Here is a 26,615-nt window from a genome sequence, read left to right as displayed (position 1 = left end):
TCATTCAGAGGCCATATGTTGCGTAATGCGCATGCGCGTTCAACACAAAATGAACGAATCACTATCTGAGACAACTCGGTAGTCCCGAGTCATAATAAAGATTCGTTCAAAATGAACGAATCGTTCATGAACGACACATCACTAGTGGGAAAGACCAAAACATACAAGACAAGAGACCGACACGCGCGTGCACTTATTTCAGATGAGTCAAGACCATGACCTTTCAAATATTAAATACATGCATTTTCTTTTTGCCCCCTCCAAAAGTGTACTAATCAAGCTTATACTTTGAACTTGCAGGGTGTACATTTGGCACAAGTACAACAACCTTTATGGCCCACATCTTTCAGCTTCATCACCATCATCTTCATCACCTTCATCACGTCGTAAGGCCTTGATGGATATCTTGCTGATGATGACGTATCATAAGATCCAAGCTGTATGTTAATCTGTTATTACACTTTTAATGTAACGTTATTCGGTCATTCGTAATTTATGTCATTAATGACTAAGTTTAAGATATTTTATATTTAGTCTGACTGACTCCGACAGCGTATCTAAGTGCACATTATACTGTCCATGCAGTGCCGCTGCTCCCACCTCGCGCAGGGCACCAAGTGCTGAGGGGGGCAACACGAGAATTTTCTATCAGCAGAGAAAATTCCTGTTCCTTTGCTGGACATGGACAATATAGTGTGCATACACTTGCATACACTCTCGGACTAAATATAGAATATCTTAAACTGTGTTCTGAAGACGAACGGAGGTCTTAAGGGCGTGGAACAACATTAGGGTGAATCATTAATTACATACATTTCATTTTTGGGTAAACTAACCCTTTAATGTCTTATTTCTGAAGAAATAGACCATTGACTTTAAGGACAGTCTTTCATATTGTTAATAAATGTTAATAGCTAATGAATAAATCAACATGTTCAAATTACATGAATGTGAAATTACTGCAATATTAGTTTGCATTGATGACAGTTTTTATTTGAAAATTCAAATGAAAACAATTATTTATATTATTTTAAAGAAATTACTCAAACTTAGTTTCAAAAACATTCGATACATTTTACTTCAGAATATTTATTATTTTACTTTAATATGTGTCATAACTGTTTTATAAAAAAATAAATTGCTGGCATACACTACACACTGCTAAAAGCCCATCCACACTAAGAGCAATAACTATAAAAGATTGGATAACTATTGATGCATCCCAACTCGCAAAGTATCTATCTTAAATGGTATATGAAAATAGAATTGGTATGTCCCAAATTGTAGTATTTGGAATGAGTATTCAAAAGGTATCTTAATCTACTATTTCCTGTGGATATTTGAAAGGCCAGACCGATGGACACTTGCTGCATCCCAGTTTGCCTAATTGTACCATGTCCTAAAAGTATGTACTCTTTTTGTGAAGAAAAAGTACATATTTTTTGAGTGTGTAGCAAAAGAAAAGAGTAGACACAGTTTGGGACATACTATCACATTTTTATTTTTTTATTTTTTGCGTACCAGTGCTTCTCAGATGTGGCCTGTGCTTGGAAATTTGCATCGGGAACTCTTTGTGTGCATTCCTATTGAAATTATTTTTAATTTTCCTCCCTTTTAGATGTAAGTTCACCAAATCCTTCTCAAAAGAGTGACCATGCCAACATCAAGTCGGAAGCAAATTCTTGGAAGATCCTCGAGCTGAACTGGAACAGATAAGGTGCTTTTCATTATAAGACATGCGCTTAAAATGACCAGGACATTTCCAAGAGCTGAAATCATAAAATGAAACCTATAAATAATGAGAATCTTACCATCATTCCAATTCTCCTCATTAATAACTCCAGCATTGAACCGATTTCCAGATCTGCTGCAAACACAAAAAAAAACAAGTTTATTCAAAGTCCATTCTTTGGAAAACAAAGGATCAGAAAGCAAATGTTTTGCTATTAGCATAAGTTTCACACCATCGCATTTTTTATCCCTTTGCATATCCCTAAAGCCTTTATGCCCTTTAAACACTTGAGCAATGTTTATAATGTACAGGGAGTGCAGAATTATTAGGCAAATGAGTATTTTGACCACATCATCCTTGTTATGCATGTTGTCTTACTCCAAGCTGTATAGGCTGGAAAGCCTACTACCAATTAAGCATATTAGGTGATGTGCATCTCTGTAAAGAGAAGGGGTGTGGTCTAATGACATCAACACCCTATATAAGGTGTGCATAATTATTAGGCAACTTCCTTTCCTTTGGCAAAATGGGTCAAAAGAAGGACTTGACTGGCTCAGAAAAGTCAAAAATAGTGAGATATATTGCAGAGGGATGCAGCAGTCTTAAAATAGCCAAGCTTCTGAAGCATGATCATCGAACAATCAAGTTTCATACAAAATAGTCAACAGGGTCGCACTCGCAAGAAGCGTGTGGAAAAACCAAGGCTCAAAATAACTGCCCGTGAACTGAGAAAAGTCAAGCGTGCAGCTGCCAAGATGCCACTTGCCACCAGTTTGGCCATATTTCAGAGCTGCAACATCACTGGAGTGCCCAAAAGCACAAGGTTTGCAATACTTAGAGACATGGTAAGAAAGGCAGAAAGTCGACCACCACTGAACAAGACACACAAGCTGAAACGTCAAGACTGGGCCAAGAAATATCTCAAGACTGATTTTTCTAAGGTTTTATGGACTGATAAAATGAGGGTGAGTCTTGATGGGCCAGATGGATGGGCCCGTGGCTGGATTGGTAAAGGGCAGAGAGCTCCAGTCCGACTCAGACGCCAGCAAGGTGGAGGTGGAGTACTGGTTTGGGCTGGTATCATCAAAGATGAGCTTGTGGGGCCTTTTCGGGTTGAGGATGGAGTCAAGCTCAACTCCCAGTCCTACTGCCAGTTTCTGGAAGACACCTTCTTCAAGCAGTGGTACAGGAAGAAGTCTCCATCCTTCAAGAAAAACTTGATTTTCATGCAGGACAATGCTCCATCACACGCGTCCAAGTACTCCACAGCGTGGCTGGCAAGAAAGGGTATAAAAGAAGAAAATCTAATGATATGGCCTCCTTGTTCACCTGATCTGAACCCCATTGAGAACCTGTGGTCCATCATCAAATGTGCGATTTACAAGGAGGGAAAACAGTACACCTCTCTGAACAGTGTCTGGGAGGGTGTGGTTGCTGCTGCACGTAATGTTGATGGTGAACAGATCAAAACACTGACAGAATCCATGGATGGCAGGCTTTTGAGTGTCCTTGCAAAGAAAGGTGGCTATATTGGTCACATATTTGCTGATTTGTTTTTGTTTGGTTTTTGAATGTCAGAAATGTATATTTGTGAATGTTGAGATGTTATATTGGTTTCACTGGTAAAAATAAATAATTGAAATGGGTATAAATTTGTTTTTTGTTAAGTTGCCTAATAACTATGCACAGTAATAGTCACCTGCACACACAGATATCCCCCTAAAATAGCTAAAACTAAAAACTAAAACTTCCAAAAATATTCAGCTTTGATATTAATGAGTTTTTTGTGTTCATTGAGAACATGGTTGTTGTTCAATAATAAAATTAATCCTCAAAAATACAACTTGCCTAATAATTCTGCACTCCCTGTATGATGGTATTATAGTGGTAGGCCTGTTCATACAATGGATGGTAACTATAACAGAGATATAGTTCTAAAAATCCCTCTGAATAAAACAGATTAGCACACAGGTATTTTTTCCCCAGCTGATGAGCAATACAAACATTGACAGTAATAAACATACAGAATGCTATTATTCACTGACGTGGACGCTAATATAATCATTATTATAGTTATCGTTTAGCTATTGGTGTGAACAGGCCTTAAGGCATATCTTCTTAATACATTTTGAAAAGCTTACCTAGATATATATTGATTATACCCAGTCAAATCCGGAATACAGTTCAAGGTCATGGGAAAGGTTTCATCTCCATTCACCACCACCCCACCATATCCACGTGGATTATCCTGACACTGCACAGAAATCTTTAATAAAACACAAACATACAAAGCCCTTCAATTCACAGCAGTTTTCAGTACTAATAGACTACCAGCATGCCAATAAATAATAGATAATGTATACATAACACAAAAACACATTTAAGAACTTTTTGAAGCACAAAAACGTTGATTAAAAGTAGACGTTCAAAAATGAATTAATCAATGATTTATGACTTATAGCCAAACCATGTGTTGCTCTTTATATTTTGAGGCCGTTATTACCGACAACAATTCTTGTGCATGCAATGTTTAGGACATCATCCAAGACATTACAGAAAAAGTAAATAAATAAACATTAAAACATTTCCCCGACATCGAAAAATGTTAGAATGCTAAGGCTTTTTTGCTATAGCTTCATATATAGGTGGTAAGCTGGTTAAAAACTCTCAAGACTTACTCAAACCACTAAGATAAAATAGTAAAATAGCAAACCACTAAAATAGTAATAACCCCAAATAAACCAAATGGTTTCGTAACAATAGATATCATCACTTTAGTCATTACCCAGAGACTTAAAATTATGAAGTTCACTCAGCAGCATGGCGTATTGACAGTCAAGGTCACGCAGACTCCTCAAATACATTTACCGTTAGATGACTTAAGAGAAGATTTGCAACAGGCCTACTCTTCCTCCTCTGATTTAGACAAAAACTTGCAGGTTTATATGGTTGTATTCAAATGTTACCTTTTCATTTTGGTCAATTGCAGAAGACATGTTGCTGCACTGTAGTGTATAACCCAGATCTGCTTGACACGCATGACATTACGCTGCGTGACGTCAAATCGAATGATTCCGTCATCGACACGTGGTATTGTATACATAGTTTTACAACACAAAGGAAATCGGTGTTATCGTCTCATATTCCAATAACACTAAATGAATAAGAAGTATTTGTCGTTGCGTTTTCTCTTACCTCTTGCGACAAGCGCTATAACCGGAAGTTCTAATAGCTGGATCTGGACAGCCTTCCATTCCCGAAATGAAAACACAACGGAATTTGTTTCTCTCTTGTAACTTTTCTGAAAAGTTCAATCACTTTTTATTAAGTTCACTTCATTTATGTCCATTCGGGATAGATGTTCGCTTCATGCCGGTCTCTCCCATGTCTTCTCTTTATGCTGTGGAATAGAATCCTTTTCAACTTTCAGGAAAAAATATTTCCTGCTTCACCCATCCTTTCCTGTAATTCTGCTTGGAATACTCTTCCCTCATTAATTACCGGCATTCCAGCAAACAGCAGAGGTTTTATCTATGAATGTTAGGCTGGCTTTCTTACCACTTCTATTTCGTTCCTCTATCAAAAATAGCATTTACGCTGACAAATAAATTGAGACATTCCTGCTGACTTGTTATCATCAGTTATGTAAGTAAACATGTAGTAAACTCATGTAGCTGCAAAGTTACTTGTAGTTAGTAGAATGTCTGTTGGGGAGCATCAAAATAAATGTATCATATGATAAGCACACAGTTTTCTAATACTCTAATGAGAGCTAGTTGACTTGCAGTCAACTTGCATAATGTCTAAAGCCGACCATTAAAATAATGTGTGTAATGACAAAAATCTTTATAAAGACAATTGGCTATGGTTTATCTTTGTCACTTTTCTGAATAAGAGACACACCTTAGCCAACTGTCTTCATAAAGATTTATTTCTTGCAAGAAAGAGCCACAGTCAACAGTCATCAGTGCCTGTATCAAGTGTGAACTGAAGACATAACAGAAGTCACAATCTCTTATACCCCCATTGTCAAAACAATCTCTTTCAGTAGTTTGTTAAACATAGCACAAACACACTCTAAATAATCAATATTTTCATCAGTGATTACAATTTTTCCACCACACGTGTTACCACAATATGATCTAGTCAATCGGGGTGGTGTAATCAGGTTTCACAATCTTGTACACAACATTTCTGCACATCAGCGAGATGGGTCATACATGGAAGCAAGCAGTGAGCTTGCAATGAAGGGAAAGAGAGAAAAAAATAAAATAAAAACGAAATTCATGTGCATTTTGAGTGCACACTATTTGATACAATTTTACATTTATATTGAATATGTACATTTTAAATTCTAATTTTGGTGGTATACCTAAAAAGCTACATGCCTTTGGTCATATACTCACATCATCATGATGAACCACAACTGAGCATATATACGCATCCAGGCGTGTTGACGAACCTGCCAACAGTCTGGAACAGTCAGCGTGTCATCACTCATATGATGCCACAACTTTGTTGTGATATCGTAATTTTTATACTATGGTAACTGTAATGTTGTATTAGCTGACGCCTTCGTCTTGTTGTATTGTGTTAGTTTACAAAAGTCATCTGCTGAAGTCTATTGCAGATATTGATATTCATACATGCATATAGCTATGGTTGCAGATGCTCAGTCAACTTACTCTTGTGAGTTCATGGACCAGTGTTTTGACTGTTCCAATATGGCAGACGTCTTACATATAGCCAGAGTTGGGAAGGTTACTTTGGAAATGTAATATAGGTATGAGTTACCCTATTTAAAATGAATGTAAGTAAAAAACACCAAGTAGTGTAACTATTTCAATGACTTTATTAAAGTAATATAACTGATTGTTTGATTACTTTTCTAAATTTCTAACGAATGTTTTCAACTGTTAACAATTTTCAAACATTTAAACCAGGCAGGGTTAACTTTACAGTAATACTCAACACTGATTTCTGTCAGACTTTCAAAATCCTTCATCACTTGAATTAAGATTATAATAATTTAATTTTAAAGCGCAGCCAACACAAAACCAAACTTTTGCACCTCTTTTTAATTTGAGATTGATCTGAGGTTAAATATAGATTTCCGGATAAAATGAGTTTTAAATGTGCAGCACTGAAACACATTATCACTCACGATGGTGGCAACTCTCAGATAGGTTGTAGACGTGGTGCACTGCGAATTCAAACAAAAGAGCCAATCAAAAGCAGCGGAATAGCATCGCTTTAGTAATAGGCCTTTAAATAGCAGTGTGCACATCAAAAACAGGCAAAGCAACAAATTAATATTATACAACATATTCTAGCTTTTTACAGAAAGTATTCAGATGTAAACCCCTTTACAGTCATTAACAATTTTATAAGTAACTGTAACAGATTATGGTTACATTTATTTTTGTAATTAAATTACGTAATACCTTTACATGTAACTAAACACTACGTATAGCGGCCCATAGAAACAGCGGCTAATGAAGCATCTATGTTTACCTATACAACTGAGCTCAAATCCACCACATACCACAAAAGGACGTAATATTGAGCAAATCATATTATAGGACATCCAACCACTAGAGGTCACTATCCATGTATTCTGACTCTGGCTCATCATTACTTCCCCTTCACTCAACTTCCTATTATGTTTACAGAGCTTCTGCAGAGCAAACTATTTATTTTGCTGCCACTCTGAACTGCATCAAAATCCCTTTCAAGGAAAGTCTTTTGACCCTTTGCAGGCTTACATTGGCTTTTTTATTTAGAAAGCAGGATGTGTTCTGCCACAACGTGTGTTGTAGTTTCTCCCATTTATAAGTAACATGAGCGCATTGTCTTTGTACATCTATAGTCTTTGACTATGTGTTAGTTCTTAACTAAAATGGGTTTACAGTAATGAATGACAGCATGTATCGTCCCTTTTAAATCATTTATTTAAAGTATAAAGTAGGGGTGTGACGAGACACTTAGTTCATGTGACAAGACGAGATCGGGTTAATGAGAACAAGAAATACAAGACAACTTTAAGAAATGATGACGACAAAATTAATGTAAACATACAACAGTAGTGATTTCACCCTCACACTCCTTCATGGCGATATTGAGAACAGCTTTTCACTTGATGAGAAATCTTGTCACATTGTAATCTCAGGGTATATACAGCAATCCGAAAGTTAAATTTACTACTTTTTAATACCTTTTTTACTACCTTCAGAATATTTTTAAAACCATCACGACACTAAATTGCAAGTGTTAATCAGTGACCTTTCTATTATTTACACAGATTTTGACATCTATAACATACAAAGAAAAGATTTAGAATCGACAGCAGGAGGAAATCTGTATTATGTTATCATTCAGACACAGTAAAATACATCTCAACATTCACAAAGGTTGGTGAAGGAGAAGCATTACTGCACACACATCTGATTTCAATTAATAATTGGTAATTCAGCAATTAAATGATTTAGTGTTTTTTTCCAACAACAAAACCTGAGCCAAATATTACATTTCTATAACTGTGATAAGTTGTTGAATTAAAAAAAATACTAAAAACCAGTGCTGTCAATCGATTAAAAACTTTAACTAGACTAATCACACATTTTTTCTGTGATTAATCGCAATAAAAAAATGTTTTTGTACGTTTTTAATATATATTTTTAACATAATAATTTCACAGTTAATCAAATTAATGTAGAAACAACATATATTTTGAAACAACAGTATATTTTAAATACTTGTTTAAATGGCATCTTTTTATGAATGAAGGCCAGTGTTAAAGGGAAGTCTGTCCCTTTAAGAGCAGACAGACACGCAGATCTCACTGTCTATGGATCGTGCCTCATTCTCTCACAACTCTTTTTGTTCATTTTAGACTTTATATAAATCATTTAAGACTGCTCTTATGAGGATAAAATAAAACGTAAGCCAGCCACTTCTGTTGAGCGCAATGTTCTGAGATGATGCCGAACGACCACTGAATATGACGTCAGCATCAAACATACGTTGAGTCTTTGATTATGTGCCCAGATACGCTAAAGCCCAATATTTAAACGACTAACGTGAACGCAGATAGAATTTCCATCAGAATAGGACACCTGATAGTCTGAAAAAATAATACCTAATTTGGAAAAAAAAAATACCTCTGAGACCACATTTAACACTTTTAATGGCCTTAAATTTGACTATTTTTATTTATCACTTTTTAAAACCCCGCGGACACCCTGAATCTCGTCACACCCCTAGTATAAAGTAAGAACTAAAATATAGAGTTATACATTAAGCATTTTAAAACTACTTAAGCTTACAAAAAATAGGGGTAGCAGCCTACTGTATGCAACATAGAATAATGCTAGGTCTTTTTCACTCTAATTGTGAATTTAATATGCTCTCCCCCTTAGGCTTTTTCTTCTTTCTCTTCAGATGTACACACTTCTCTGTTTCATTGCGGCCATCTTTGTTCATCAGCTCATGGACGTTGTCTCCCATGCCATCGGGTACCATGAATCCTGGAGAGATCCCTACATCAAGGTACATCAAGCCTTTTTGTTATTGAGCCTTGAAACAAATCATATCAATAAAGTGTTTTATGTTGCATTTTTGACTTAAGAAATTTCTCACCGTCTGTGAACATTAGGCTGTCGACACCCACAACATCTGTGCTTGTGGAGAAGCCTGCAGTTGCATTGATTTGTCCATTCACAGCAAATGAATCCTGCACTTGACCAGCAGCTGAGGAAACGTGAGAAAACAATGTATACCACAACACCACTTATAGTACATAAAAATATACAATAAATAATAATAATACTTTTTAATAAATTATATTTATAAATAAACTTTTAAATCAGTATCACTAACTAAAAGGCACTGAAGTCATTCTTAAGAAGGGAAGATGTGTTTGAGTTTTGCCGACGGGATACGGCGAAAGTTTAATCTATCAACGAGCTCTGGTTGGTTGTAGCGCTGTCCTATCGCGTGCAGAGGGAGTTTGAAAGACAACCGTTTATCCCGCCCCTCGGATTGAGCTGTCAATGATGAGTTTCCAGACCAAACATCTTGATGTGAGACTGGCTTGTCAGGCTAACAAACATAGCCTGGGTATACCCTCTCCTCTTGACAACGTTTGTCCTTGGCACTTTTTACTTCAACTGCTCCTGAGAGAAGAATTTATATTTCTGAGATGATTATTACACTTTACAACAAATAAAAAGCTTTTATAAAACCCTGTCCTGGTGGCCGTTGAGAGGTGCAATGGCATCCGTGAACATTCCAGCTGCTGGAGAGGAGAGGACAGCGTCGACATTTCTGATGCGCCAGACAAACCGTCACAAAATGATTCCGGCTGAAAGTCAGTGGTCTATGGTCAGCACACGTAAACCCCAAATCGGTTTAGATAACGTCTCATGTAAACAGTCCACTGAATCTTTCAATCGGAATGACAAAAATTTCTTCTTTCAAAAAAGAACAAGTGGAACAAAAAAGAACTTCTACAGTAAACTAATTCTCATCCAAATGATCTCTAGCAAACTTCAGACGGGCCCAGACATGTACTGGCTTAAGCAGTGGGACATGTCTGGCACTGCACGATTTGAATCCCTGGCGGCGTAGTGTGTTACTGATGGTAGCCTTTGTTACTTTGGTCCCAGCTCTCTGCAGGTCATTTACTAGGTATGTAGGTGTGGTTCTGGGATTTTTGATCACCGTTCTTGTAATCATTTTGACCCCACGGGGTGAGATTTTGCATAGAGCCCCAGATCGAGGGAGATTATCAGTGGTCTTGTATGTCTTCCATTTTCTAATAATTGCTCCCACTGTTGATGTCTTCACACCAAGCTGCTTACCTATTGCAGATTCAGCCTTCCCAGCCTGGTACAGGTCTACAATTTTGTTTCTTGTGTCCTTTGAAAGCTCTTTATTCTTGGCCATAGTGGAGTTTGGAGTCTGTTTCAGGTTATGGCAGGTGTCTTTTATAATGTAATGAAGTGTACATATGATTACAGGCCTCTCTCATCTTTTTAAGTGGTAGAACTTGCACAATTGGTGTCTGACTAAATACTTTTTTTGCCCCACTGTGTGTGTGTGTGTGTGTGTGTACACTGTATGTGTAAAATATTAAATATTTAGTTTACTTACCAGTGTGATTCTGCCCAGTAACTCTTACCCTACAAAATATTGTGGGGGAAAAATAACAAAATTACACTTAAATATATTATATCATACAAAATCAAAAGGCTTAAAACGTCTACTACAACATGTGTATCGGTGTAAGGTAAATGTCAAAGGTTTACCTGTGAAATAACTCAAATGGAGTGCACCTCCGTAAGGGAATGGATTTTTTTCCATAAACCACTTCAGCATTCAACCCAAATTGGTCATCCTGACACTGAACTGAAACCTGCAGAGAATTACAACACATTATCTATTGTGTTCAAGCAAATATTTAATAGTTCTCCTTTTTAATAAAACATAATAAACATACGCACTCTATCAATGTCTTCACATTGGACTGGGACCTAGAAAAAAAAGGATACACATCAAGAAATTTCCATGTCGAATTGAAAAGCAAATGAATGATTCTGCTTCGAGTCATTAATTATTCCAATAACTAAACAATTTCTAAGAATGAACTTAGCATTACAAAATGTCTGTAAACTATCCAGAATGCCCGGTGAGTCTGTGCAGATTTGACTGTACTTTTGTTACGGTTCGTCTTCGGTTCTCCACCCCACATATTTGACATTCAAATGACTTCCTTATAACTAACAATAACAAACTAGTGATCCCGTTTTACCAGTCAGTCATTCTCATTATGACGATAACATCATATTTTTTCCAAAACAAAAAAGAAACTAGCAGCCTCCCCACAATACCTCATAGGCGAATGCTAACACGCTTTTACACACTATCAAAATCCACCAACGACACCCTTCATCTTTATAATACTGTAGGATTCTGCTTTACTTTGCAAAGAAAATATATTCTTATTCTGCTTTTTGTGAATATGATATTCCATGGAAAATACCTTTTGTTTTCCACGTGTCATCGCTGAAACGTTGTCTCAGAACAATTCACGTAGTTTCCGGGTGGCTGCGTATACTTTCGGTTAGGCTGACTCATAACAGTCCTTTTTCACTTATTCATTAACAAGCGTAGAACTAAGGACAATTTAACCTAAGCTGAAAGAACATACAAACCTAATATATGGTTTTTTTTTTTTAAGTATTACCGATCTATACAGAGTAAGCAGAAACATATACAGATGATGTACTGAGCTGAGAAGCTGAGGCCTTTTATTTCATTATTATTATCATCTGTATACAGATATCATCTATATATAAAATATATACTTTTAAGATTTGAAGCACACTGCATGTGCACAGTCAATACAATGAAGCATAATTCTTTTCCTAACAGGAAATTGGAAAGATACTTTGTTTTAATGTTTAAAACTTTCCATGTCACACCACTAGGTGATGATCTTATACTACACAATGAGACAAAGTAGGTCCACAACAAATATGAAGCTTTATTTGTCCCCAATAAACATAGAGAGGGATGTGGCTATGGTTACGTTCATGGGAAAGACACAATCTCATTTATTAAAGGGGGGGTGAAACACTCAGTTTCAGTCAGTGTCATGTCAATCTTGAGTACCTATAGAGTAGCATTGCATCCTGCATATCTCCGAAAAGTCTTTATTTTTTTTATAATTATATAAGAAAGATGCGCTGTTCCGAGTCTTTCCGAAAAAAGCCGAGCGGGTGGGGGCGTGTCGTGTGAGCGGAGCTAAATAATGACGTGTGCAGCAGCGCGCTGCAGTGAGGAAAGTGATTCGCTCTGTGAGGAAAGTGATTCGCTCAGTGAGGAAAGTGATTCGCCCGCCGCGTGAGGAAAGTGAGTCGCTCTGTGAGGAAAGTGATTCGCTCTGTGAGGAAAGTGATTCGCTCAGTGAGGAAAGTGATTCGCCCGCCGCGTGAGGAAAGTGATTCGCTCTGTGAGGAAAGTGATTCGCTCAGTGAGGAAAGTGATTCGCCCGCCGCGTGAGGAAAGTGAGTCGCTCTGTGAGGAAAGTGATTCGCTCTGTGAGGAAAGTGATTCGCTCAGTGAGGAAAGTGATTCGCCCGCCGCGTGAGGAAAGTGAGTCGCTCTGTGAGGAAAGTGATTCGCTCAGTGAGGAAAGTGATTCGCCTGCCGCGTGAGGAAAGTGAGTCGCTCTGTGAGGAAAGTGATTCGCCCGTCGCGTGAGGAAAGTGAGTCGCTCTGTGAGGAAAGTGATTCGCCCGTCGCGTGAGGAAAGTGCTAATACAGATCGACCGCCGGCCTATCAGTGGGTAAGTCAGTAGCTACTGGTTATATCACCTGTTTAGCATCCTACAAACCAGCGCTTTGATGGGCGTAGGCTGTTGCTTTCGCTCTCTCCCTCGCTCTCTCTCACGCGCTTCCGGTAGAATTGTCCGTAAGGCCCATACAAGGAAATTCCGCCCCCACTAACGTCAATGGGGACGCATGATCTCAAAAAACTTGCCGAAACTTATGACTAACCGGAAGTAGTATTTTTGACAAAGAAATACTCCCATCAAACGTCCACCTTAACTTTTGAAACTTTGTCTATGTTTAGTATGGGATTCCAAGTCTTTAACAGTGTAAAAAGATCAGTATGCATGAAACAGCATTTCACCCCCCCTTTAAATAATAAAGGCACACAAAGAACTGAACTCTGTTCTACGGTCCCTCTCTCCTCCCACCACAAGAGGGCGACAGAGTCCCAGTGGGATGCTGGGAGATCCTCAGGGAGAGGTTTAATCACTCTTTTGCCAGCTGCTACCGAGTATGAGCTTAGAGCCATACTATTGAATTCCAAGCAATGAACGGTTCCTAATATATGGAGCTTAATAACTTTTGTGCAAACTGCTGTTGCAATGTGTGCTGTTTAAGTTTTAGTCCTAGTTTTGCCATTGATGTCAAATGCTAGTTAAAAGCATTGACTCGTCTCTGATGTGTTAACATAGCCGGTAATGACATCACTTATTGAAGTATACCCAGCATCAGTTTAAGTAAAATTAGTCAGATGCATATTTGCATTCACTATACCCTCTTAAATAGGGGCTCCATACTAAAAATTTTCAATAGGAGTACAGTGACCCCCAAATGAAAATTTTAGGGACACAACCAGAAAATTTAGGGGTACACATGTAAATTAACATGCTAATTTCCACTCAAAGAATGACAATCTCGAGCCAATAGCGTTTCGAGTATGAGATGTGACAGAGCATGTGATTTGTTGAATTCAGTGAACGAATACATCCTTTACTGACCGAGATACTTTTGAGTCTGAACGAGAGATCTAGTTCATTAAACGAATTGAACGAACTGGTACATGTCGTTCATGAAGTTAACATAATGAACCAGTTGTTGAACGATACTAATAGCGAACAGGTAGAGCTTGGCTCGTGTAGTTTGGCATATTTGCAGCAAAAAAGAAATGTACACTTTACCATTGTAATGAAAACAGTGTAATAATGTAGGCTGATGGTTAAATGATTACCGTACAGAGTATAAGCACTGGTTTTGTGTTTGTATTATGTATGTTTGAACAGGGTTCTTCTTTTGAATAAATTACTTCATTACATTTGAGTCATGTACTTCCATAAAAATTGTAAAACAAAAATAAAAAAATTGGTTAAATAGATCTTGTGTGTCACGTCAGCAAATACAGCATTCTAGAGAGCGTGAATCTATTGAATTAACACACCCAGATTTACTGGTCGCACATGCAACTGGATGTAAAATGCAGTTGCACATTCTCAAATTTTGGTAGCAAAATGGAACAATTTGGTGGCAGTCTGGAGCCATGATAAAGGTTCTTTAATTGGCATCTATGGTTCCATGAAGGACTTTTAACATCCATGGAACCTTTTATTGCACAAAAGTGTTTTGTTGAGTGTATCTCTACAAACCACACTGCACTCAGATGTGTTATAAATTTGCTTTAGTTAAACCTATGCATGTGTCAGCTGATTTTGAACAGGATTGTCCGCTAAACTAACAGTCTTGTGTGCTAGAATTACCAAAATCTAGAAGCTGAATAATGGTAGCACAAATTAAACACAGGGGAGCAACAAACAAAAGCAATGATGCAACACACATACAGAGAGACGTTAGGGCCCATACGGCAGAGCGGTGGGATCCGTGCCTTTAGGCCCTGGTCAGGCCGGCTTGTGACCCACCCTCTTCCTGTAAAGGGTCTGATAGACACAGACCGGTGGGGTTTGGGCCCCTTTTGTACTGATCTAAGACTGGGGTCGCTCCATAATAGAAAGAAGTGTGCCACATTATCATGAAAATATGTCGTACCCCCACAACCATCACCCCATGGCACAATACATTCCCCCTCCTGCTGCTTTGTTTCACACTCTCCCCCTCCATCCTGACACCCCCCCAAGGTGCCGATGGCTGAATATGGGGCCCCAAAGATGAAAAGAGAGCATCTGCTATTTGTCTCTGTGGTTGCTCTTTTAAAAACGGAGGCTGTTCTAAATTGATACTAGATTGCTGCTTACTGAATAATATGCAGTATATTGCATGAATGCAATTTTATATATATATATATAAATGCTATATGTATATTTCCTACCTGTTAAGACAGAAAGGCACATGTATATGTAATTTATTATCATGTGTTTATATGAAGATCTATCATTCATTTGTAAAAATAATTCAGAGACATCAGTACCAATAGTATTATACTGGTTATCAAACAAATATTTTAAATATAGTCTTAAAGTCGTTTCTACATAAATTTGGAGAGTAACTGAAATCATTACAATATAAAAATTTAATATTTAATTGACAGCACTATATATATACACACACACACACACACACACACACGTGCTCAAAATTGTTAGTAAATATGATCAAATATGTCTGTAAAAAATATGCATTGTTTATCCTTTTAATCTTTTATTCCAAAAGTTCACAAAAATCGAACCTTTCATTTAGGTAAAATAATTAAAAATTGGGGGTAAATCACATTATGAAATAAATGCTTTTCTCTAAAACACTTTGGACACAATGCAGTGCCTTGCGAAAATATTCGGCCCCCTTGAACTTTGCGACCTTTTGCCACATTTCAGGCTTCAAACATGATATGAAACTGTAATTTTTTGTGAACAACAACAAGTGGGACACAAGCATGATGTGGAACGAAATTTATTGGATATTTCAAACTTTTTTTACAAATCAAAAACTGAAAAATTGGGCGTGCAAAATTATTTGGCCCCCTTAAGTTAATACTTTGTTGCGCCACCTTTTGCTGTGATTACAGCTGTAAGTCGCTTGGTCTAACTGTCTAACTGTCTCTATCAGTTAGACTGAAATTTTTGCCCATTCCTCCTTGCAGAACAGGTCGAGCTCAGTGAGGTCGGATGGAGAGCGTTTGTGAACAGCAGTTTTCAGTTCTTTCTACAGATTCTCGATTGGATTCAGGTCTGGACTTTGACTTGGCCATTTTAACACCTGGATATGTTTATTTTTGAACCATTCCATTGTAGATTTTGCTTTATGTTTTGGATCGTTGTCTTGTTGGAAGACAAATCTCCATCCCAGTCTCAGGTCTTTTGCAGACTCCATCAGGTTTTCTTCCAGAATGGTCCTGTATTTGGCTCCATCCATCTTCCCATCTATTTTAACCATCTTCCCTGTCCCTGCTGAAGAAAAGCAGGCCCAAACCATGATGCTGCCACCACCATGTTTGACAGTGGGGATGGTGTGTTCAGGGTGATGAGCTGTGTTGCTTTTACGCCAAACATAACATTTTGCATTGTTGCCATAAAGTTCAATTTTGGTTTAATCTGACCAGAGCACCTTCTTCCACGTTTGGTGTCTCCCAGGTGGCTTGTGGCAAACTTTAAACAACACTTTTTTTCTTCTTGCCACTCTTCCAGAAAGGCCAGATTTGTGCAGTACACGACTGATTGTTGTCCTATGGACAGAGTCTCCCACCTCAGCTGTAGATCTCTGCAGTTCATCCAGAGTGATCATGGGCCTCTTGGCTGCATCTCTGATCAGTCTTCTCCTTGTATGAGCTGAAATTTTAGAGGGACGGCAGGTCTTGGTAGATTTGCAGTGGTCTGATACCCCTTCCATTTCAATATTATCGCTTGCACAGTGGTCCTTGGGATGTTTAAAGCTTGGGAAATATTTTTGTATCCAAATCCGGCTTTAAACTTCTCCACAACAGTATCTCGGACCTGCCTGGTGTGTTCCTTGTTCTTCATGATGCTCTCTGCGCTTTAAACGGACCTCTGAGACTATCACAGTGCAGGTGCATTTATATGGAGACACAGGTGGATTCTATTTATCATCATTAGTCATTTAGGTCAACATTGGATCATTCAGATATCCTCACTGAACTTCTGGAGAGAGTTTGCTGCACTGAAAGTAAATGGGCCGAATAATTTTGCACGCCCAATTTTTCCATTTTTGATTTGTTAAAAAAGTTTGAAATATCCAATAAATTTCGTTCCACTTCATGATTGTGTCCCACTTGTTGTTGATTCTTCACAAAAAATTACAGTTTCATATCATGTTTGAAGCCTGAAATGTGGCAAAAGGTCGCAAAGTTCAAGGGGGCCGAATATTTTCGCAAGGCACTGTATCTGTTGGGATTTGCTAGAATTTATGATACCATGCATCTGAACAAGATGTCCAGGACCTCCAGCAAAAAGTAGGCCCACAACATTAAAGTTCCAGCGGTATATTTAGCCGTGGGCAGGTGGTACTTTTTATCCCTGTTTGCACTAAACCCTTCGTTTTTATAGTTTGATCTGACCACAGAACAGACCACAGTCCCTTTTACATTTTCAGTCATGTCTGACAACTGAATATGCTGGAGTTTGTTTCTGGATGAGCAAGGAGGATTTTTCTTCTCCCAATCTCTCCCAAACATCATGTTAGGATGTAGGGGTTATTAGTTTTTTGTTTTTTAGGCTTTCTGACCCCAAGACTCAACTAATCTCTGTGATTCTCCATCTGTGATCCTTGGAGAGTTTTTGTCCACTCAAACTCTCCTCAGCGTGCATTAGGACGATATAGACACACGTCCTCTTTCAGGCACATTTGTATTATATTTAGTTAAATGGAGCTTCTTAATTATTGCCCTGACGGTGGAAACGGGGATTTTCAATGCTTGGCTATTTTCCTACAGCCACTTTATATTTTGTGATGCTCAACAATCTTTTGCTGCACATCAGAACTATATTCTGTAGTTTTACACATTGTGATGAATGATTAAGGGAATTTGGCCTTTGTGTTTCCTTATATACTCCTGTAAAACAAGACATCATAGCTGGACAATTTCATGTTCCTTGTCACCCAGAGGCCTGTTGCATGAAGCTAGCTGAACAAACTCTTGAGTTTCAGAGTAGGTTTAGAGTTGACAAATCCAGATAAATCCAACCTGGTTTAGATCAAGTTAAACTGTTTCTCAAAGCTTGGTATAAACTTTCTCTGTCAACTTTAATCCAGAGTTAGTGATTAACTCTGAAGCGTGTGCAACTGAAAGTGTGACACGTGCGGCAAACAGCCAATCACAGTGTCCATGTGATTCACTTCATGCAAGAGAGAGGGCGCAATTCACTTCTCTTTTGAGATTGAGAGATCATTTTGAAAATGATCATGAAATTAAATGCGTTTACAAAGCAGGAATAAACACTGCTGCTGCAGTGACAGTTTGAAAAAGCAGCTTAAAGAATATCTGACTATATCAATGCATGATGTGAATCAAAGAAATATGCCTAATTATAGCTTCACAAAGAGCTCAAATGAATACACATTGTTTAAAAGAATTATGAATGCATGTTTTATATTTATAATAAACACTGATAAAAACCAATCCACCTTCTTGAGCCCGAAAAACCAGAGTTTGCTCAAACTAATCTTGAACTTACCTGGGTAACAACTGAAACCAGCTTTGTGCAACAGGCCACTGGTGTGCTAAAAAAGAAGAAGTAAATATTAATGTAAATATACTTCAGAGATATTTTAATCTAGGGGTGCCAACAATTGTGGCCAACGTGTTTTGGAGAAAAGCATTTATTTCATAATGTGATTTACCCCCATTTTCCATTATTTTACTTCAATGAAAGGTTGGATATATATCCAATTTGGATCATATTTACATATTTGATGTAACATATTTGACGTACCAACAATTTTGACCACCACTGTATATAAATAAATGCACACAAAAGCTAGCTTTTATTAAAAATATAAAACATTAATATTATTAACATTGTTTTAATACTTACATTTAATATTTACAGTTGTTTTGCATTTGAATATATTTTAAAATGTTATTTCTGTGATTCAAAGCTGAATTTTCAGCATCATTACTCCAGTCTTCAGTGTTCTAATATGCTGATGTGCTGCTCAAAACACATTTCTTATTATTATCAATTTTGAAAACAGTTGTGCTGTTTAATATTGTCCTTAAAAAAACTTTTCAGGATTCTTTGATGAATAGAAAGTTCAAAAGATCTGAAATTTAAATATTAATTTTCAAGGATTTTGTGTTACTGAAAATGCGAGACCAATGCATTTTGTGATACAGTACTGTTTGCTCTGCTGTGCAATTTGTATTCGGTCACCTGGGAATTTAATGTATTAAAAAAAAGATGTATAATTTCTATAAATATTGAAGAAAACAAATTCCGAACAATCTGAATCTCAATTTTTCTTCACACACATTGCCTAAAGACCCAATGAATAATAATAATTTTTCTTTTAAATTGGGGCTGATTTAGCAGTCCTGCATCACTAGGCACATCAGGTGGAGCCATACATCAAGGAATGATTCCACAGCTGGTTGATATGCATCATGCACCACATTCAGTGTCAAAGAGCACAGTATGGAATAAAGAAAAGAAGGTTGATCATATATTATCCCTGATTATGATCTCATTCCTCTCACTCCTGTGCCTCATTGGTTTCCTGCAGCAATGATGCATAATACCACTATGACATCACTAATGCATTCGGCTGTCTGCCTGTGCTGATGAATAAGGTCAGTTGGAAGCATCAGGGCCTGCTGCCAAAATCGCATATGCACTCTCTCTGCCCGGGGGCCTTCCAGATGTATTGATGTAAAGCTTTATCTATTTTGGCAAATGAATATGAAAGCTTTTCCTATTTACCTGTAAAATTATAAAACTTGAAGAGCATGTCACTGAAACTAAAACCTGAAAAGTGGTGACGTAATGACATTCAGAGCAGGTAACTTAAACATTTAGCTGGTAATATACTATCCCTAATGTAAATATAGAGATTATTTCATAAAAAGTAATTTCCGTTAAAAGAATATTTTCCCAAAATGAACATTTGGTCAGTATTTACTCTAATGTCATTCTTTTAATGACATTCAATTACTTGCAGATTATATAATATTGAAATAAAAGGTCACTTACGGTATGCATACTTTAATGACTGTTTCTTAACGGTATGTATTCTGCTTACTCCATTTAGATGTATAATCACTTATTACCTAATGTTTTTTTAATTCTTATTCAGACTCATTAAAATGTTATTCCAATTCACTTGTGTATAACTACGTATTAAGGGTACCTTTACATGACAATAGCCCTTTCCACACAAGAATACTGGCAAATTACCATAAAATTACCAGAATTACACAAATATGCTGTTCACACAAGCAACTGCGTACTGGCTTTTTACCGGCAAGGGACCAATCACACATCAGCAGCAAATTACCAGTAAATTCTGTGATGAAAGTTATCAGAAATTATCTTTAAATGCTTATACCCCCATATAACGGAAAACTACACGCCTATATAGACTGAACATGTATAATACGTGACCATGACATGACCGTTTTTACAAAATAAGGTTTTGTAGTTTACACTGAGATCATGATAAGGTTTTTTTTTAAAGTCCAGAATCTGTTTAATGCACTGCGTGAGTCGAGGAGGAATAGAGAGAGTGTGTATGTATTTCTGTTTGTGTGAAGTTATGTATGTGCAGTTCAAGCTTTTCCTCTCCACCGATCACCCAACTGAACATATCTTTATATGACGAGTTAGTCGTCTGCCAGAAATGACCTCATTCTAATGCACACTGCGCTGTCTGAGGCTGTCAGTATTTAATTCCCTTTTGATTCATTTGATTTAATGTTTAATTCATCATTGTACGTTACATAACAGTGCCACAAAGCTTTTGTTCTTACTGGAGCTTTTGAAAGGCACAATAAAAACACTTCTGAAATTATCTATTGACACCTTTTGCTGCAGATTATAAGTGGCATACTGATATACTATCACAGAAGGGAAAATATGAGAGCGTCTTGGCCAATTGTTCATTTCCAGTATTGCTGATATTTCTCTCTGTGCATCATCACCTACAGTCATTCAGAGTCCATCTGCCTGCCTTCAGTAGCCAAAATCATGACGGGACTGAGCGCTTTAATGCGCTACTATTAATGGCTGCACTAACACCAGACATTCTGCAGTAACATTTTTTATTTGTTTTCATAAAAAAAAATTAAAAATTCATGATTTTCCTAGTGGGTTAAAACTGTTTTAGTGGTGCGTGTTAGTATGCACTCTTCGCCTGCTGTTGCTTGACTTAGCTTTGAACAAACATTTGTATTTAAATAATTCCATATTGTTTGTGCTACTATGCTAGTGTTATCATGAAGAGTGTGCTTGGTGATTCAATCAAAAGTTTCACCTGGTGGACAAGAAAATCCCATAGATGTAAAGCAATATAGATGAGGATATCAGAGAGAATAGGGAGTGGAAGTGATCGATCAAGCACATCGCTGAAGTTGTGTGCAGAAGTGTGCAGAAGTTGCCAACTTTCGTTTAGGGTTGTTTTTCAGGGGTCACCAGTACATAAAGCAATGTCCATACAGACATGGATTTTGAACTGGAGGAACTTGACTGGCCTGCACAGAGTCTTGACCTCAACTCTATCTATCTATCTGTCTGTCTGTCCGTCCGTCCGTCCGTCCGTCCGTCCGTCCGTCCGTCCGTCCGTCCATCCATATCTTTAAAGTCGTGGGCCTATTTTTTTGCTGTCCTGGACATGGACAGATACATGGTATCATGGATGTTAGTAAATACACCAACAGATAAAAAATCTAAACCTGATGGGCCTTCGCTGGATCTTCCATCAGGACAACAATCCAAAACAAACATCAAAATCAACAAATCAACAAAAAATGTGTCACTAAGCAGTGTCATAAATGTGTCATATCTCGCTCATATATAACGCAATTGACAGGCGACTTCCTCAAACGCTATGCTGAAACGTCCCGGTCCTTAGTTAAAATAGCAATTTTCTCACAATTTACAAATAGTTGGAAACATTTGGGATATTGTAGGTACTCAACTGAACAAAATATATAACACTGGCCTAGTGGTTTTTGGATATTTTACTGCAAAAATACTATATAGTGCACCTTTAAACAGATAATAAAAAACAAGACATTTTCAGACATCTCCTAAGCCTCTGTGATGTTTAGATAGGTCTCCATATTCTCAAGCTTTGTGTATTATGTTTCACACTGAACACATGGTCGGTCTCACATGTGTCCTGGGGCTTTTGCATCTGTGTTCCCAGCACATAAATGTGTGCGTGTATATATATATGTGTGTGTGTGTGTGTGTGTGTTTGACCTTGTCAGCTGAGCAGGTCAGACTTCCTCTTCCTTTGGCTGAAGTCAGTGCTGAGACGTGTGTATGTGTGCGAGTTCGTGCAGGTCAACAACAGGGTGTGGAATGTGTGGTTCCCACACTGGGCGAGCACTTTCTCATGCAGTATGTAAAAACATGTGTCATACCTCACTAAAGGGGGCGGAAATACCGCAGGTCCGCTGGGTCTCTGGCTATTGGGCCGCTCGTGCTGGCGAAGCTGGGGCCGGTGGGCGGGAGTTTTGTGAATCAGCTGGAGGCCTGAGACGGATGAGAAAAACAGAGACTGAATTGAAAGGAGCTGGACTGATCGCATGAGCCTGATCTGCTGATGAGAGCACATCTAGATGGGCCTGAACAGCCCGTAGCACTAGATAACACAAAAAAAGCGAGGAACGGCCCTGCGGAGAGCACAAAGACCCCGCATTTGAAGCTCAATGTGTTTGCTCATGGCAGAACTGTTCTGCCAAAACACTGTCAAGGCATATCAGCGACCACGTCTGTGATCGTTCGCACATACCCGCATTCCCACACACGCGCTGGAAAACTGGGATAGACAGACCGAGTTGTTGTGTTTGCCCAGACATCACTGTCTCATTTCTCAAAACAGAGTACACAGATTAGATACCATCTCCATACCCTCATCAGGGGAACATCTAATGATGTACAGTGTTTTCTTTGTAAGAGGTTTAGTTCCCATTGACTCTACTATACACTGTACACAATATGCAATGTCAAACAAAATCCTAGTCTTTTTTTGTCTTATTTTTCAGTTAAAAATATACACTAAAGGTTCCAAAAGAGAAAAAGAGAGAGGTTCTTCATAGACTTTTTTTTCCTTTAAGACATCAGTTTACTTAAGCTGCATTAATATTAATAAATTAAGACTATATCTTTAATACCAGTGTATTTTGCCAGTGGCATATTTGTTTTCACTTGTTTTACATATGATCGCTCAAGAAGGATCAGTAAGAAATACACTTACACAGTAGTACACATTTTAGTAAATAACATTTTTGGAGCAAGTTTTAAAAGAAAATACTATTTCAGTTTATCTATTTCAATTTTTCATGTTTAAGTCAATGTGTTTGCCATTTCTTTGCATTTCTTTGTGAAATTTACTAGCCATTTCTGTGCGTTTCAAAGTAAATCCTTCACCATTTATTTTCACTACTTACATTATTATTTAATCAATATGAATTAATTATCATAGTTATATTAATGTATTATGTGGTGTTGCTTCATTAATTTTTTTAAAATATTTTAATGGGAGGAAAAAATTAAAAGTGTAGGATTATGAATTAAAAACTCATGAAGTATAGCCATTTAAAATGTAAAGCTAGGGAACTTTTTTAATTTATGTTTGTCATAAGCAAAACTTTTTTACTGCAGAATATTTATTCAGTAAATATGCAAAAACACTCATCTGGCTATCACCAAACCAAACTCAATCTTTTAAGATTGAACATTGGTTTGGGGAGTCTGCTCTGTATTTTCTACTGCACAAGAGGCGTGATCAACAATGATCATTCAAATGACTCCGTATGCAATTGGACAGCCCTTCAACCAATCAGACCACAAGAGGTGTGATCAACGCACAGATCAATCGCTTCTCATTGTGTTAAACCCTTTAATAGCGTGTCAGGCGGATAAACCAGTCTGTGATTGGGTCCTGCAAATGTATAACAGAAGCAGGATAAATGAACAGGTTTCCAGCCTGAGCTGCAGGGCAAAATCAAATCGCCAGCAGATCAGGCTGGGTTTACAGTCTACAAAAACACATGATCATTGATTAATACTTCAGTTAGTCCTGACCTCAACTGATAGAGCACATTTGGAATGAGTCAGAGCAGAGACTGCGAGCCAGGCCTTCTCGTCCAACATCAGTGCCTGACCTCTTATGCGGTTCTAGAAGAATGGTAAAACATTGCAATAAACACACTCCCAAACCTTGTGGAAAGCCTTCCCAGAAGAGTTGAAGCGGCAAAGGGTGGGCCAACTCCATATTAAAACCTTCGGATTAAGAATAAGATGTCATTAAAGTTCATCAGCATGTAAAGGCAGGCGTCCTAAAACTTTTGGCTTTATAGTATAAGTATCTGCTCAATTGAGTTTGCAATTTCAGACGCAGCTAATCTTTGTTTAACATTCTCTCATAGCAATTTTTAAGTATTTTACATGTTTTCAAAATGTCTCATTCATATGAATTTATAGTTCATGCGGAGTAAAAAAATAAAATAAAAATAAAATTATATATATATATATATATATGCCACAAAATGTAAATATGAGATCTGCTTGGCTCTTTTGCATCCTTCATTTGTAGTTTAACCCTAATAATAATCTCCTAATAACTATAAAGACAGCAATATGCGAGAAAACTGAACCCTTGTGCTCAATGACAATTGTAAAGGCCACAGTGGCACTCAGGAAAGATGGACAATATTTCTGGCAGCCACCTGGTCCCTAAAAATGAATGTGTCAGAGAAAGTGCAAACGATGAGATGAAACTTGCTGAGAGTCCAACTGTGCCGAGTGAAACTCATTATTCACTTGCTGGTCAGCCACGAGGTCTTGACCCTTTGACCCTCTCACTTTCTACCACACAGCAGATTGTCTCAGACACCGGTCTAACAAGCAGTTCCCTCAGTTATAGGCATGTGTCCTGGGAAAGGGAGATCCGACAGTAGTGATGTGCTCTGGAACACTGTTGAAGACGGATGAGACAGCTGTCTGGGGCCGCCTGTCCCTGTGTGATATGTCTGTTAGCAAACTGCTGGCAGTCAATGGTCCAAGTATACACAAAGATCAATGCCCCGGTTGGCCCAGAAGATCAGACTGGGTGTCGCCCTCACTTCAAACGTCTCTTTGCAATGATGATTTTAACTTCTAAATTGAGCAGAGTGGCTAATGGAGACTTAAGTGGTAACATTATACTTCAAGACTTCAGAATGTAAATAGCATTAAAATCAATGTTGGAAAACACTGAACTCATTGCTTATTTTTATAAGTAGCGAATAAGAGATCAAAAGGTTTGGGACACAGAAATCTTAATGCTATGGGGCGTGTTTATTATTTTTGTGTTGACATTAAACACATATTTAAGCGAGAGAATATAATTTAAACAAGAGTTGTTAGCGGCTCTTTAGCAAGAACAGCATCTAAACAACACATTGTTCCTTGTGTAACATCCTGTGCAACAAATTATTTAATTTCCATTTTTACTGTCTGTTGTATTGGTATTTATTGCTCTTCATTGATTTTAGAATATTATTTACACTACTGTTCATAGGTATGGGGTCAGTAAGGTTTTTTTAAAAAAAAGAAATTAATACGTTTTCAACATTGATAATAAGAAATGTTTCTTGAACAGCAAATCAATATATTAGATTGATTTTGAGGGGATCATGTGACAATGAAGACTGGAGTAATGACTTAAATTACTTAGAAAGCAGTTATCTTAAATTATAATAATATATTTTATATTGTTATTATTATTATTTTATTGTACTTTTACAACCTTGGTGACTTTTCAAAAACATTAAAAAAATCTTTGGCAAAAAGGCATTATTAGTGATATTTTTGTTTTCGTTAATTTTAATTTCCTTAAAATGAAGAAAGTATATTCCTATACACAAATGTATTGGACTCATTTAAGCATTTTAATAAAGCATGTTTAAGTTTTACAGAAAAATGTAAATGCTACTCTTGCATTAAAAAAAGTGAAAAAAACAATACTATGTATTATTTTTTTTCTTTCTTTTAAGTGTTGTCCATTTATTTTTCATTTAATACATTGTATGTCTAGAGAACTGTATTTTTTAAAAGCACATAAAAAAAGACCTTTTGAGTGTAGGGCACCGAAATGGTAAAAAATGGCCTTGATTCATGCTTGATAAATCTGCCAACTTTAAGAGACAAGTCTGGTCATTTGTGATTATTTCAAAACTGTTCTTAACTGTTATTACTGTATGATGCCATGAACTTTGCAGCGGTTTCATACTCGTGTTTTTTCTTTTCTTTTTTCTTTTTCACAAATTAAGGTAATGGTTAAAATTATTCATTAATTTCTTTGCTTCTATTGATATCATCAACCTTGAACCAGGGCTTGACAAGTGTTTTTTTTCTCCCTCTCTCTCACCAGCCATAGTGGC

The 26,615-nt window shown here is 37.3% G+C and overlaps 1 long non-coding RNA gene across 1 annotated transcript; it reads left to right on the top strand.

Moving 5' to 3' along the window:
• The first annotated feature begins 1,624 nt into the window (after window positions 1-1,624).
• On the top strand, window positions 1,625-25,682 carry LOC137085272 (uncharacterized). Its single transcript, XR_010906946.1, has 4 exons — window positions 1,625-1,717; window positions 9,173-9,280; window positions 9,387-9,491; window positions 25,112-25,682. It is a non-coding gene; the product is annotated as an uncharacterized lncRNA (long non-coding RNA).
• Window positions 25,683-26,615: the final 933 nt, after the last annotated feature.

The sequence above is a fragment of the Pseudorasbora parva genome, chromosome 8 (assembly GCF_024679245.1).
Source record: "Pseudorasbora parva isolate DD20220531a chromosome 8, ASM2467924v1, whole genome shotgun sequence".
Lineage (NCBI taxonomy): Eukaryota > Metazoa > Chordata > Actinopteri > Cypriniformes > Gobionidae > Pseudorasbora > Pseudorasbora parva.
This window is presented reverse-complemented; position numbering and strand designations above follow the sequence as displayed.